Source organism: Calliphora vicina, chromosome 2 (assembly GCF_958450345.1).
Source record: "Calliphora vicina chromosome 2, idCalVici1.1, whole genome shotgun sequence".
Classification (NCBI taxonomy): domain Eukaryota; kingdom Metazoa; phylum Arthropoda; class Insecta; order Diptera; family Calliphoridae; genus Calliphora; species Calliphora vicina.
In genome coordinates this window covers 68,550,204-68,566,286 of record NC_088781.1, presented here as the reverse complement: position 1 = coordinate 68,566,286, position 16,083 = coordinate 68,550,204, and the positions used below count along the sequence as shown (strand labels likewise).

Genomic DNA, 16,083 nt, shown 5'->3' with positions numbered 1-16,083 from the left:
TTAACACTTTTCAAATTTATAATATTATTGAGATCTTTCGGTATTTAAAGAAATCGTTTCGAAAAAACATTTATTGTTTACATGATATTATTACACATATTTTATTTCTTTGTTGATTGATATTTTTCTGCAAACTTTATTTTTATTTTATATTTTCTTAACATTTTTGTTTGCCTTTTTTGTATTTATAAATACATACCCGATACATATGAAAATAAAAAGTTTTTGAATTGTTTTAAACAAATTTTGAAAACTTTTTGAAAATCTAATACAAATTTTGTTTAGACGATGAAATTGTATTATGATACTTGAGTTTTTGACAAATATTAATACTCAGTATTGCCGTCTATAAATACCTTTAATAAATATTGTGATAATATAGGTAGCAATATCTAAAAATCGACTTTTTGTGAAAAAGAACTTTTTTAGAAAAATCTCATTACCACCACATTGCGGACATTTTTTGCAACAATTGGTAACTGTGATGAAATTCTGACAAAAAATTAGGAATCTAGACGTAAAAGTAATTAATAGTACACCGAATGTTTTATCTCTTTTTCTTTGTAATTAAGTTTATTTATTCAACGTTATTCAATTTTATATATACAATATCTGGCAAAATTTGTCACAGATATTTTAGGTAGAATTTTTACAGTAGACCACACATATCTCAAAAAATATAATCCCCATACACCCCCTAATATAAAGTATTTCTGCAAGGCAGTTACGAAACAATTTTTTTTTTGGCGAACGTATGATATCTGTACATAATATCAATGGCGCATATTCATAAAAGATCACCAAGTGTTAACGTTTTTAAGTATCTATTTAAGTTATTCACAATTGGTTACTTTCAGCTCAATTAGTTAGCACTTAATCATGGGTAAAGTTGTAACTAAATGCCAACTAACTAATACATTCAAAAAAACAGCTGATTGATTTCATTTCAATACATCTATACTAAAAGATAATAATCTAGAGATGTGTTTTTTTTTTGTCAACAACATTCTATTGAAAAATTTAATTTTACATACCATTATTTTAACTGATTTACATACAAACTATAACTATAAATTTTGTATGTACTTTTTTTTGTGAATAATATCTACTACTATCTATGAACTATTTTTAGTTTCCGTTTTTCTAGTTCCGACTTTAGTTATGATTTATGAATATGCGCCAATGTTTTTGTCTCGAGAAAATCAATGTTTTTCTCCTATGTTAGCAAAAGTTTAATGGTTTCTTGTGAGCTTTAATTTTCTGACATTACGGTAATACATTAGGTTGGTAGGAACAGAGATCTGGTGGATAAATACTAGAACGGGATACTTTCGCTCGGTTCACCATGTGAAAAATGCCACAAATAGGTACGCTTGTTTTTAAAATGGACCTTTTAATTATTATAAGACAACTAGCTGAACCCGGTCCGCGTTGCTGGCCCTTAAAATAAATCTGTTTTATATTCCATCTCGATTTGAATATACAGTGTCGGACAAAAAAAAGTACGGATTCCCCCGACCTGACATCGCACCCGAAACACTGAGGTGGTCATTTGACAAAGTTGTAGCAGATATCTATATGTACAGTGGCATGATATGCCCTTAAAAAAAATAAACGGATGTATTTAAGGCAAATGGGATATTATATTTATGAATTCATCTTAAGGACAGGGGATATACGTTTCTTTTTTTTATATACTCGAGAGCAAACCACATACAAAACATGAATTTTCCAAATGTAAGCCAGCAATAGTCAACGATTGGCCTTATGCTTTGTCGTTGGAAATCTTTGATATGCGTGAAATCATTACGTCTCCGCATTTTAATCTGCCACCGATGATTGTTGCCTTAATTAAATTTGGTGAACGTTTTTTGATGGTCAATCGTGTTCCGTTGCATAATTTAGCGCGTTTATGTTGCGGAGAAATATTATCTGTGATCCAATCTTCAATGTTTCAGTAGCATAATTGAGGCTTGTTCTTCGTTCATTACTGTGTCAATCGATTTGTATTTCATTGTTTCGTCAGTCAGTGTCAGTTGTATAGTGTAAAAATTTGATTTTACCACGTCCCTCCTCCCACAGACCGAAAATTAAAAATCTGAAGATTCACTGAAAATTTGATAAAAATCGGTCCAGACATATCTCCGGAACCACTATGCCGATGCTAACTTCACATAAACCATCTATAGACCATCCCCAACGTACCCTGAAATTTTGGTTGAAATCGGTCGACCGCATAATCAACATATTTATGACTGATCAAACAGTATTACAAGGGCCATATTACCGATATTACCCATTTTCAATGCAAATCTTATCAAGAAAATGTATTCGTGGAATATTTCAGCCAGCTTTTGGTTTGGACCCTATCGTGTTTTCAACAGATGGACGGACATAGCTGGATAGTCCTAGAATCCTTTGAGGACCCTACTTTTGAATCAGCCACCAATATTTCGATATGTTACAAACGTAATGACAAAATCAAAATACCCCCTATTTATTTGATGGTGTGTAAAAAAATGGGTTTTTAGCTCTAAATTTTTAATTTTTCTTCTGAAATTATTTCAAACAATCCATCCAATGACATTTTAACATAGATTTGACTTTAAAGAAAATTTAAAAAAAATCAAAATAAATTCTATAGTGAAATTAGAAAAATTGCTGGATGAAGCATCAAAATCTAAAATCCTGTTATCCACTGATGGTCTGCTTTTACTATCCGATTTGATTTTTTTTAATTTATGACACACTTGTCGCAAATGGGCGTGGCGTTATGTAAATAAATTTGACAAGAACTTTGTTTATTAACAATATTTCAACATATGCAAAAACTGTAATGTCTTATTGTTATTCGAATATATTCCCATGAGATAAGGGAACTGATAACTGTACATTTGTATATTTTTAGAAAATTTAATATTATTATGGACCAGCTCGCAAACATTACACGTGCCATCATTTTAAGACATGTCTAATTGATAAGGTGATACATTTTTCCAGTTATTATCACTTGAATCTTGATTGGTAGTATGTTTTATGCTACTTTGTATTCAGCTACAAATATTTTAAAAACTTCAGAGGTAATAATAAACGACAATGCAAACAGAGCTACATGAAAATATAGATAAAGGAATAAAAATTATAGATGTCATGACAACAAACAAAAATGGTAACAAAATCACATAAAATTAGAGAAACTGCATTTTTTTCGGTTGACATAAAACATCAAAACTAGAGATGAGATATAGAAAAAAAAAACGAAACATACAGGTACAAGTACAAGACAAATTTAATTGAAACTCAAAGTTAAACATCACCACGACTACAAAGTCAATTTATTTATAACGGTGATGCATATATTTATGTACCTACTAGGGTATTCGAATTATTCGATTATTCTCTTGTTCGAATAAAACTAATAATTCGAAAAAGAGATTTTAACTTGTTCGAATAATTCGATCACACGTTTAAAATTACTCGAATTATTCGAATAATTTAATTTTTTTTTTAAAAAGTAAAGAATGAAGTTTCGATGTAGGTTTTTTAATATTTTATTGTTAAAGAAAAACAAAAAATAATATATATATAATAATAATAATTCAAGTATTGATAATGTTAAAAAAGATTCGAAAACAAAGTGCATCATTAAATTTTCAACAGAAATATTCTGATCAGATTAACTCCCGAAAAATCTACAAAAAATTGACTAGCTAACCCATTAGTTTCCGTTTTGGAGCTATGCTTTATACGATATAAACGCATTAAGAACTTTTTTATGTTGTTCATTAATTCGGGTTTTAAATTGAGTAACTAATTCTTTAGTAAATTAATTATTCACTATTTCTAAATTATGTATAACAAATTGTATTATACATCAAGCTCTATCAACGTTGCCGAATCTTTCCTTATTAAATTGGTCTTGGGGAATTACACAATAAAGGGAATCTGTCCAAAATTTGATATCATTGTCAGTGAACGTGGCTAATTTGAAGTCAGGCAGTGCATGATTGACGCATTTACAAATACGCAAAAAGTTTATTACCATGTTAGACAAAGATGTTCAACGATTTTCAAAATCATGTATAAGACGAACTCCATGCTTTTCTTGTAACAAAACGTTAGTTTGCAATATTTGTGTTTATCATTCGATTTTTTTGCAACACTTACGTACGCGGTTAATAACATAAATGTCATCCTCAATATAAATTTCGACGACCGTTTCAAAATCACATTCTCCATCACATTCAACTCACTTTAATCTAAGTTAAAATTTTGATTATTAATTGCGATTCTTCTAATATTTCGCCAGCTAAATAACAAATATTTTATTCCGTACCTTTTATTTTCATTGGTTCAAGTCCTAAGTTAAAAATTTTGAAAGATTTGTTTTTAGAATTTTAACTTGCAGTATTATTTATATATTTATAGAAGGAGCTATCGAAACACTCATCTACAGTGATCGAAAGTCCCTTTGTCTTTAGTTATTTGTCGAATTTCAGAAACAATGCAATTTTTGTGAGTCATTATTACTTATTTAAATTTGAAATTATGAAAAATTTTAAGCAATTTAATAAATTTAAATATATATGATTATTCTACATAAAATTGTTCGAATAGTTATTCGTAAGAAATTATTCGATTAATCGAACGATCATTAGTCGAATGAATACCCTAGTATCTACCAGTACATTGCATATGTCTGATGAATGTTTGTATTAGTTATAATAGTTTTGTTATTGCTGTTGTTTGTTGTAATTAAAATTTGACTCGATACTTGAGTATCTTTTTAATTTGGTAATAAATATTTGTTTAATTGTATGTTTTGATTTGATTTGATTTTGGTTAGGTTTGATGTTTTGATTTCATTTGTTCAAATAAATTGAATATGTTCTAATGTTATTGCTTTTGTTATGTTGTTTTATTATTTTATTGGAGTACTGGAGTATTTTTATCTGATCTGTGTACTCAAGTCTTTTTATTGAGGTGACAATTTGTGTTTGTTTCGGTTTGATTGCATAACAAAAGCTCATAATTACCTATCACAATATGTATCTAATGGATGTTATATTTCGAACGAATATGTTTGTGAGTATGTATCTTGTAATATTTGGTGTATCAAAAATGATGATACATACAATGTACTAAAGATTCGAATAAATAACAAATTAATGAAATGAAAGGTACAAACAATAATGAATTGTTAAATTAAACAAAAACAATTCAAAGTACATGAGGTACTGCTATTTGTATATATGACTTCAGTTTTATCAATTTAAATATTGATATTGGAAATCACACACACAAAAAACAGCATTGAAGCAGACTTGTACAACATAAATACAAACATAATTCTATTAAATGTATTTCGACTATTTTGATTTTGTTGTTTTGTAATTTTAGAAATAGAAATATTTATTCGTATGACATTCCCTAATTAATATGTCTATGTTTTCGCTACCTTTTGATGATTGATGAAAACATGTACTCTTCACAAATAGATAAACAACCAAATCAACGAATGGAAGAATGGATGAATTGATGAAAATACGAATCAGCATTCTTACATACATACATATAAGAATTTTTCATGTTCTGAAAACAAAAACTAATTAAAAATGTATTCAATTAAACAAAGAACGTGTTTCAAAAATATAAGAAGAATCTGACAAATTATTTCAAAATCTTTTGTGTTTTTTGACAATCTAGAAATATTTTGGTTTCGATTACCATCAATACATATTGATAAACAAATCAACAAGAGAAGAACAAAAATAAAACACACACATTCTGTACATTTAAACAAAGTTTGATTTGAATTTACATACATATAATAAATTCAAATAAAATTTATGCTAATCACATCACATGAGCATACTACATAAATATGTATGTATGTCGATATTTGTGATTTATTATCAATAGAGCTTATTATTGTTGATCATCATTGTACTGTTGGATATTAAGTATGATTTTCGAAATAACGTCGGCAAATCTGTTTCATTTTGTGGGAAATTTTCATATTTATTATATCATTATGGATGTTAGCGTATCAAAGAATATATGAAACCACTTTTTAAAAGATTATAATTTTTAAATATTTAATATTAGTTGGATAAAGTTTTATTCTTATTTGGTGGTATATTAATTTTATCTTTACATATGTAACACGGGTTTTATGGTACCTTATACTATTGTAAAGACATAGGAAGTTCAATTTCCAATTAATCACCGAAAAAACTTGGTAATAACATGCAGATACTAATGCATAAACATTGCATTACTTATAATTGGTCGAGTAATGTCAGAATTAAAATCTAACTTCTGTTTAAATTCTTAGTTATTTGAGGTCTCCATAAATGAGAACCAATATAATTCTCACTTAATCAAGAATATTTTACGCATAAGAAAATATGTTTTTGCCGAAAGGTGAGGGACCAGGTCAATTTTTTTCTGATCGTTTTAAGCATCACTATAGCTTATCTGAATCACAAAATCGTCCATAACGTAATAACTGACTTGACATTATTTTTTACTGGTAAATGAATTATAGTCGATACTGTAATTAGTTATTTTGGTGATATCATATTAATTTGTAAGAGTTTCAAGCACTTTGTCTCTACTTTATGTAACATTCACCACGTTTACAAGATAGAATTTAATATTGAATTTCAATTGATTTCTTTATAAATTAGAGTTACATTTAAAAAAATGTCAGCAAATATTTAATTGTGTAAATTTATATTAAACTTGGTATATAAAACTGCCAGTTTATTATTTAAATAAATTCATTGAAATGAATTATTTTGGAAACATTTTCCAAAACAAGCAAGAGTGCTGAATCTAAGACTGTGCCGAATACATACATATTTTTCTGATATAGGAGTTATATGGGGATCCTCACAAAAGTTTGTAGAAAGATTTATCCGATTATATTGAAATTATCAGCATTACAGTTTTATATAAAAAAATACATGACCAAACAATTGTCAAAACAGCAAGTCAGAAACACCATTGGAAAAAAAGTTTATTTGTTCCTGCCGAATCTAATATACCCACCACCAATAAGAGACTGCAACCGATTTTTTCACAGTTCTTTAATCTGATTTTGTCTAAGTTCAATACCAAATTTTGTATGAATACCCCTACTCTTAGACATTTATGTATCTTTTAGCCATATTTCAGAAGATACTTGCGTGGGTGCTAGGAGAAATCATGGGCCGATTCTTACCAAATTGTTCTTTTATAATAGGAATAAGTGAGCAACATTTCAATGTATTTTCTGCTATACAACTATTTAATAGAGTATTCATTCGAGTAATGATCGTTCGATTAATCGAATAATTTCTTACGAATAATTATTCGAACAATTTAAAAATTACCATTTTCGAATAACGAATAATTTGAACAATTTAATGTATAATAACCGATTAAAATGAATAAATGTACAAATGTATATATTTAGATTTATTAAATTTCTTAAAATTTTTCATAATTCCAAATTTAAATAAGTAATAATGGCTTACAAAAATTGTATTGTTTCTGAAATTCGACAAATAACTAAAGATAAATGGAGCCTTTCGATCACTGTAGATGAGTGGTCAGATAGCTCCTTCTATAAATATACAAATACATATATTACTGCAAGAAGTTACAATTCTAAAATCAAGTCTTTCAAAATGCTTAATTTAGGACTTGAACTAATGGAAATAAATGGTACGGAATAAAATATTTGTTATTTAGTAAAAAAAAGGCTGAATGATTTGAGAATTGACTTCGAAACAGAAATTTTAGCGTCTAAACATGAACATATGCTGGCGAAATGTTAGTAGAATCGCAATTAATAATCAAAATATTAACTTAGATTAAAGTTGTGATGAAAATGATGGCGAATGTGATTTTGAAACGGTCGTCGAAAATGATATTGAGGATGATATTTATAACGATTACGTTGAAGTAGACGAAGGCTATGATCTTAAAATATGTATATAAGTGATGTTATTAACCGCGTAAAAAACATGGATTTCATCTTATATATGATGTTAAACATCATTGGACATCCTTGTCTAACATAGTAATAAACTTTTTGCGTATTTATAAATGCGTCAATCATGTCTGACTTCAAATTAGCCACGTTCACTGACAATGATATCATACTTTGGATAGATTTGTATAATTCCCTAAGACCACTTGACCAAAGATTCAGAAACGTTGATAGTGCTTGAGGGTATAATACAATTTGTTATAAATAATTTAGAAAAACTGAATAATTCATTTGCTAAAGAATTAGTTACTCATTTTAAAACCTGAATTAATGAACGACATAAACAAGTTCTTAATACGTTTATATTGTACTTGAATTCAGGATCAAATTTAAAGCATAACTCCAAAACGGAAACTAAAGAGTTTGCTAGTCAATTGTTTTGTAGATTGATGGGGAGGGAATCTGATCAGAATATTTCTGATTAAAATTAATTGATGGACTTAGCTTTCGAATGTTTTTTAACATTATCAATACATAAATTGTTAACTTTAACGTTATGTTTTGTTTTTCTTTAACAATATAATATAATAAAAAACCTACATCAAAATTTCATTCTTTACTTTTTAAAAAAAAATTAAATTATTCGAATAATTCGATTAATTGTAAACTTGTGATCGAATTATTCGAACAAGTTAAAAATCTCTTATTCGAATTATTCGAACAAGAGAAAAATCGAATAATTTGAATACCCTACTAGATAGCTACCTAAGATGTGTGAGACATGATTAACAAAATGTAGAATACGAGTAAATGTGTTTAAAAGCCAACATGTTACGTTCACGCTGGATGCTGTCCATCTGCCACACTCAAGAATGTTAATAACTCAGTACGATTATGTGATATACCTTGGTATTAATTTAGATAGAAGACTTACTTGGCGCCGTCATATAGAAACCAATATACTTCACATGAAGTTAAGAGCATCTAGCATCTAAGCCTTGACTATAAAATCACCCTGTATAAATCTATTTGAAAACCAATTTGGACATATGGAATTCAATTATTGGGAAACTGCTAGTAATACCAGTATTGATCTTATACAGAGGGCCCAATCAAAAATTCTAAGGACTATGACGAGCGCATCATGATACATAAGAAATGATAACATCCACAGGTACCCTTAACAAAGGTTGAGTTCAAAAAGTCCGTGGGAAATACATTACATTACACAAAGCCATCCGAACCCGTTTGCTAGACTTCTAGCACAGAGCCAAACGCAGTCGGGGCACTATCAGCCAATTGCTAATTAGCTCTTGTTGGGGAGTAATTAGTTTAAATTTTAGTTATAAGGAAATAGGCAGATTAAATAAATAAATGAAAAGTAAAAAAAAATAACGTATGCGGATTAAAATTGCAACAAAATGTTATTTTGTTAAACCAAATATTATATAAAACCATTATAAAAACGTTTTAATGTAAACAAAAAACTGATTACATCCATCAATCAAATTTTTAATTTTGTTTGGAGACAGTGATGAAAAGTACCAGAAATCCATACACTTATTTGAGTTTTATGGTCTTATTTTTATCATAAGAATTTGAAGGGTGTTGAGAACCACCAAAAGCGTCTGCAGAGTCACTGTCGCTAAAATTTTAATATTTAGTGAACACCAAGTAGAAGTTGACTTCAGTTGAGCGGAACGCAAAAATTCCAAAGTTAATTAATTTTTTAGAACAATAATTTATCCACGAAACTTGATCAAGGGAACTGCAAATCTCTTATAATATTTTATGTACTATTATTATTTTTATTATTTCGAATTCACGTTTTAAAGTCAATTAAATTTGTAACTAACAATATCTCTTAGTTTACTTTCATCAATACAATGTTGGATCAACTAAAGTAAAAGTTTTTCGACTCCACTTACCACTTTAATGTGAATGAAATCCAATAAGACTGTTGCTATTCACCACAATTTTTACAAAATTATGAGTTATATCCAAAAGTATTAAAATTTATATTTCACCGTCGGCCTGTGAAAATGTTGTTTGTGTTTTGTATTGTATATAATTAATTAAGATTCACCAATTATGTGATTTGTTAACAATATTTTTAACACTTTTTTCAGTTTAACACTTTTTTTATTGTATAATTCTTAATATTTTTTTCCACAATAGTGGAACACAATTTCGAGTTTCATTTAACAACCACTTTATAATTTAGCAATAATAAAAAAAATCATCCACGGATAAAAGTTTACGTAACTTTCAATATTGATTGGTATTACTTCTTTTTATTTATTTTATTTTTTTGTTTGGCTTTCAACCGATTTTATTTGTTTGTTTATAATTACGATAATGAATAAGTACCAATCAGTCAGTCAGTTAGTATATTATTTTTAGTTCGTTAATGGGTTAAGCAAAATGCACACAAAGAGGTTTTTGGCGAGACCGACCATCAACACAATGTTTAGGACGTTACGAAAGAATTATTGTATACGACCGCGCTGTATTAAGGCCGCTAATAAACTACAGAAGTTGTTTTGTTTAGCCAACGGTGTGAGTTGTCTACCGGTGAAAATATTCATTCATTCATTCATTAATACAATCAGGTGGGTTCAAATACCGGTTACAGGTTTTGGCCGCATGGTCACTCAAACTACTTGTCAGACTCTTCACTCCCATTACAAGTCATTGGAGTAGAAATAATAAAATATTGAGTTGGCTCGCTTTCTCATGCTGGCGTTCGTTCGCTCTCTCCCTCTCTTTCGGTTGAGTCTGTATGAGTGATAATATTGATCGTTTAACCAACGAAAGATCGTTAAATCTTTGCGACAGGTGTGCGTGAGTGCGTGCAAGCCTTGCGAACAAGTGATAAGTTTCAGCAGAGCAAAACAAAACACTCACCCAACTCTTCTCTCATGAACTCTACGGAAAAATATTTGTTCCGGGGACTATACGAACATGATTGTATTCGAACAGGTTTTTGTTAGCTCCTCCCTTTTCTGCTGATAATTCCATTAATGGGGGTTGGGATTTTTAATGCAATATGGCAGCCACCACCAATTGCGGCGCTATGTTAATTCAATTGAATTCAAATTCTCTTCGTTTCGTACTCAATGCCAAGCAACTGAATAAATAAGTATGGCGTCTTGAAAATCACTCAGTTTAGGAGCAGCCGTTTAACGCAGCCAGGTTGGCTTGGAGTTGTTGTTCATTTTAAAAATAATAAAAGCAAGAACTAATATAATGAACAGCAACAAAAAAAAAACGCAAAACAAATAAGGCAAAGAGGCCTGTTATTGTTGATTTATGTTACAAGTGGGTAATTGAATAATGTTTTGAGTGGGGGACAATAAATTTCATTAGTGGAAGTTCGCACGTAAATTTGCTGCTTGTTAAGCAAAAAAAAAAACAAATTTAATACACCGCAGGACAAATGTTTAAAGGCGAAATGTGATAATTATGGAGTATAAAAATATACCTATACATATAAATTTTAAATAGCAGTAACCGTATTTTGGCTTTATAAAATATTTAAGTGTGGCCCAATCATTCGTTTGGCCAGATTCAGGTGCTACCAAATAAATGTTTTCTATGTTCAGAAATATCAAAACATAAATCACAGTATGGTCGATCGCAAGATGAATACTAATAAATAACTTATTAACTGGTTCAGATTTCTTTGAAACTTGGAAGATCATTATGTAGGTACTTTCAGATTATTGTCTAGTATGAGTTTTAACCACTAATGACGCTACAGTGAGCCACCTCAGTTTCGAACTAGTGATTTTACCCATCATTTAGGGTGGCAACTAGTTACTTCAGTTGCTACTTGACTAGTTATTTTAACACGGGCATGTCCTAAGCCTATTTTGATTACAACGAGACTGTCTAATAGCTGGTCCAAAGTAGTCAACGCATTGGATTCACATACTGGTTAAATAGCGTCAGTTACCTTACTAGCTACCTAACTGGTAAATTGATCAGCTACATAACTAGTTATTTTAACATTTACGGGAGCTAATTGACCTCAAATAATCAGCTAAAAAGACATATCATAGACAGTCCAATAAACGATTGCTTGTAAACAAACCTTCTTTCGACAAATCTACAATAGATTGCTTCTGGTGGATAAAATAACTACTTTCTAAATCGCAGTACAAAATAAATATTTAAAGTGACTTACCTATAGGTTACTAAGAGACACTAAAGTGACTGTTGACCAGGGCTGTCAGATGTGGCGATTTCTCGCCAAACGTGGCGATTTTTCATTGCCTTTGGCGACCAAAATTTCCAATTGGCGACATGGCGATTTTTTGGCGATTTACAGACTAGTTGGCGATTTTTAACAAATTATTTGTTTTTCTTGAAATAATTTCATTTCTTTGATATTTATTAACCCAATAATTAATAATTAAAATTAATCACGTATTATCTGATCATATGGATGCAGGTAGCATACACGATCAAATAGTTTGAACAATATTAATTTTTTCTTCTAAAATATTTAAGCCGTCTTAATAACTTAATATGCTCATTAAAATTGGCTATTGGTTCGCCGGATTCTTTTCTGCCATTGGAATCTATCGATTTTGGCACAGAATTTGGAACGGAATTACAAAATATAAAAATGGAGGAATATGATGTAGAAATTTTAAAAGAAAATGGTTTTTTGTACTTAAAAAACGTTTAAAAGAAATGCTTAAACAGTTACCAGAAAATATAACTCTTTTTAAAGTATATAATGAATTTTCAATATTAAAATGTGGAAATTTTCGGTAGTTCAAAATTCATTCATTAACTTTATTTAAATCAAAATTATCTGCAGAGGAATATGAATTGTAATGGTCAAAATTAGCATATATCAATTAAACTTAGATCTTTAAAGGTGAAATTTCAACAAATTTGTTAGATTTTTGGCCACAAGTTTACAATTATTGCGGTGCAGCTGGAATTGTTAAAAGCAAACTGAAATCTGGGAGTGAATGAATGTTTTTGTGTATTTATTTCATTTAATACTCAAACTCAGACATTTTGGAAATTTTCGGTAGTTCAAAATTCATTAACTTTATTTAAATCCAAAAGTATCTGCAGGGGAATATGAATTGTAATGTTCAAAATTAGCATATATCAATTAAACTTAGATGCGATGCAGCTGGAATTGTTAAAGGCTTAGCATTGGCCGTTCTAAACATGTTAATTTTACCAACCAAATATGTATGTAGAATTCCAAAAAAAAATATTTTGGCGATTTTTCGTTTAGCTTTTGGCGATGGTAAAAAAATCTGACAACCCTGCTGTTGACTTCATCGATATTTTACATGGGATACCAGTATACTTAAGCAAAAATAAAAATGAACTGTGTGAGAATTATATCAACACAATTTGTATAAAACCAGTTTGTACGAATTACTCACAAAACGTTTAAAGTGACTACATTCTAGATTACTTAGAGACACTTAAGTGACTATTGTCTTCAAGCTAGATTACCTGGGATGCATAAAGTAACCAATTGTCTTCTATCTGCACTACAAAGAGTACATACGTGTCAAATGTCCCAAATATATAAATTTGAGACAGCCAAGTGATAGGACATTAGTGACAATTATTGTCTATAAGGGATACATTGACTACTTGCTTAACAGCTGGGTTATAAAGTGATGTTAACTCTAACAGCGCCTATAATAAACCAACCTCTTTGATATTTTCTGTTTGATATTCTTATTTATAGTTTTTGTCTTCTTTATTTTTCTATATATGCGGCCACATAATTATGGGGAGAATTTTTAACTCTGAATAGGTTCCTATGCTAAAGTCAATATTTAGTAACACATTTTTTTTAAATTTTCTTATCGTATGTGCTCCCTTAAGCAAAAGTCCACCACTATAGAAATGTTTTCTATACATATGAATGTATTTACAAAAATAAATGCATAAAGGTATTTTTTGTTCTTTATGTGTTAAACGTCAAACTTGTACAGTTTTTCTTTTTGTTTGTCATGTGAAATAAAGTTTATAATCGTGGTTTTGTTTTATTTGTATTTTATTTAATTTTCAATATTGTGTTAATAAACACACAGTTAGTTACATAAACAAGTCAATACACATGCATTTACACACACTTTCACATATACATACATATTTAGATATATACATATGTAGTAAATTAAACCAGCCCTTCGTTTTACGATAATTTTTAGAAATGAATTTTTCACATTAGTTAAGGTTTCTTTTTGCATAAACAGTATTTTCGAGGAGTACGGATTACTGTAATATAATGGTCCAACTTTGCAAATTTGAGTCAAATCTGATCATTTTTACCTGAGCAGCATCGATTCTTAACCCTCTAATGCCCAAACATACCAAAGGCACTCATCGCTAAAATGCCAATAAATGCAAATATAACTGATTTTGCATTTCAGTTATATTTTCGAAAATTTCTCAATTTTGTTATTATGTACTATCTAATTAGTTTCGAACTCTTTGAAAATTATTAGGAGGAGTGACTACAACCATTTTTTCCGTTTTATCATTTTCCTAAATTTTGGAAATCAATTTTTCAAACATCACTAATTTACTCTAATTTATATTTTGTTGGGCCTTATATATATAGATTTTTGGTAAGAAATTTACCCATAACAGATTTTTCAAAGGAGTGTAAACATATACAATATGATCTGTAATGTAAATGAAATTATTCGGTAATGATAATCAAATAATGTGATAGTACATGGAATCGAACAATTCGATTGGCCACAAATTTGGGAATACAAAATTAAATTTTAATAGGTTTGAGTTTTAATGAGCTTTTGTTTCAAACGTATAGATATTTATTGTGCTGTGTAATATTTTAAAACCCATTTCCATTTTCCAATTCATTTAGAATATGATTTTAAGTTCAGCTCTAATGTAAATATTTTATTACCAATACACACACCTATTTTAAATGGGCCGCAAGTTTTTGCCTGTAAGACATTTATGTTCATTTATTCTTCCATCATTATTTATTAAAGTTATTTGTTTTTTTCCAGAACTTCGCGCCTGCTGCATTTACTTTTATATTTATTTTGTAAATGTTACGTTTAATGAGTTTCTTGTTACAACGACACTTTGTTGATTGATGTTACAAGTCGTCGCTGTTTTGTTTTGCTCTTTCTGTGAAATTAATTTAAATTGAATTATGTTTCTGTTTCTGTTACAGAATGATAAACCTTTTAATTTTTGTAATAAATAAAGTTCACGTAGAAGTTTAGTTAATAACTAAAGAAAACAATTTGTTGTATGCTGGAATCATGTATCTGCACGCAGAGAAAAAAACATGGTTGTGGTAAACATAATCTAAGAGCATCATATTATGATAAGATTTATTATTGTTGTCCAAAACATATTATGATCAGAAAATATCATAATATGTTTTGAAATAATCAAATGATGATACAAATCAATCATAATATGTTCTGAAATAATCATATTATGATATAAATCAAACATAATATGAAACAAAGTTATCATATTTATAACCCAAATAAATCATATTATGATACAATGAAATCATATTATAATCCAATAAAATCATATTAAGATCCAAAGTAATCATATTATTATTAAAATTTATTTTTGAAAATACATTTTATTTTAATAGTTTTTTTTTAATTTTGACGATTTTTTAAGTCAAATTTATTAAAATGACGATTGACGATTTTTCATTTTTCCCGCGAACAAAAATGACGATTTTTTAAAAGCAAAACATATGGTAACCTTTTTTCCTAAAATTAAAATATTGTAAGTCCCCTTTTGCAATGTACAAATTGAAAGGCAGACAGCGTCCAATTTTATATTGAATTGGTTTCACAAATTTTAAAACGTTTTGATTTTGGCGATAAACTTTTAGAAGGATTAAACTCCATTGGACAAAAAAAATTATACAATTTTACAATTGGCCAAACTTATTTTAAATTTATTAAATGGAAAAGAACTTGATAATAAAGTTCGAGAATTACGTAATATGAAATTCACCGAACTCGAAACATTGGAAAAATATTTCTATTTTAAAGAGAGTCAATAATGCAAAGGCCTTCCCAATTTTAACACAATTTGTT

General features: G+C 28.9%; 1 protein-coding gene across 1 annotated transcript in view; it reads right to left on the bottom strand.

Moving 5' to 3' along the window:
- al (aristaless) overlaps positions 1-10,065 on the bottom strand; it is a 91,222-nt gene extending 81,157 nt beyond the window's left edge. Inside the window, exon 1 of the mRNA XM_065500603.1 lies at positions 9,910-10,065. The gene's annotated coding sequence lies outside the window, so the exon portion shown is untranslated. The remainder of the gene's footprint in view (positions 1-9,909) is intronic.
- Between the last annotated feature and the right edge of the window lie 6,018 nt (positions 10,066-16,083).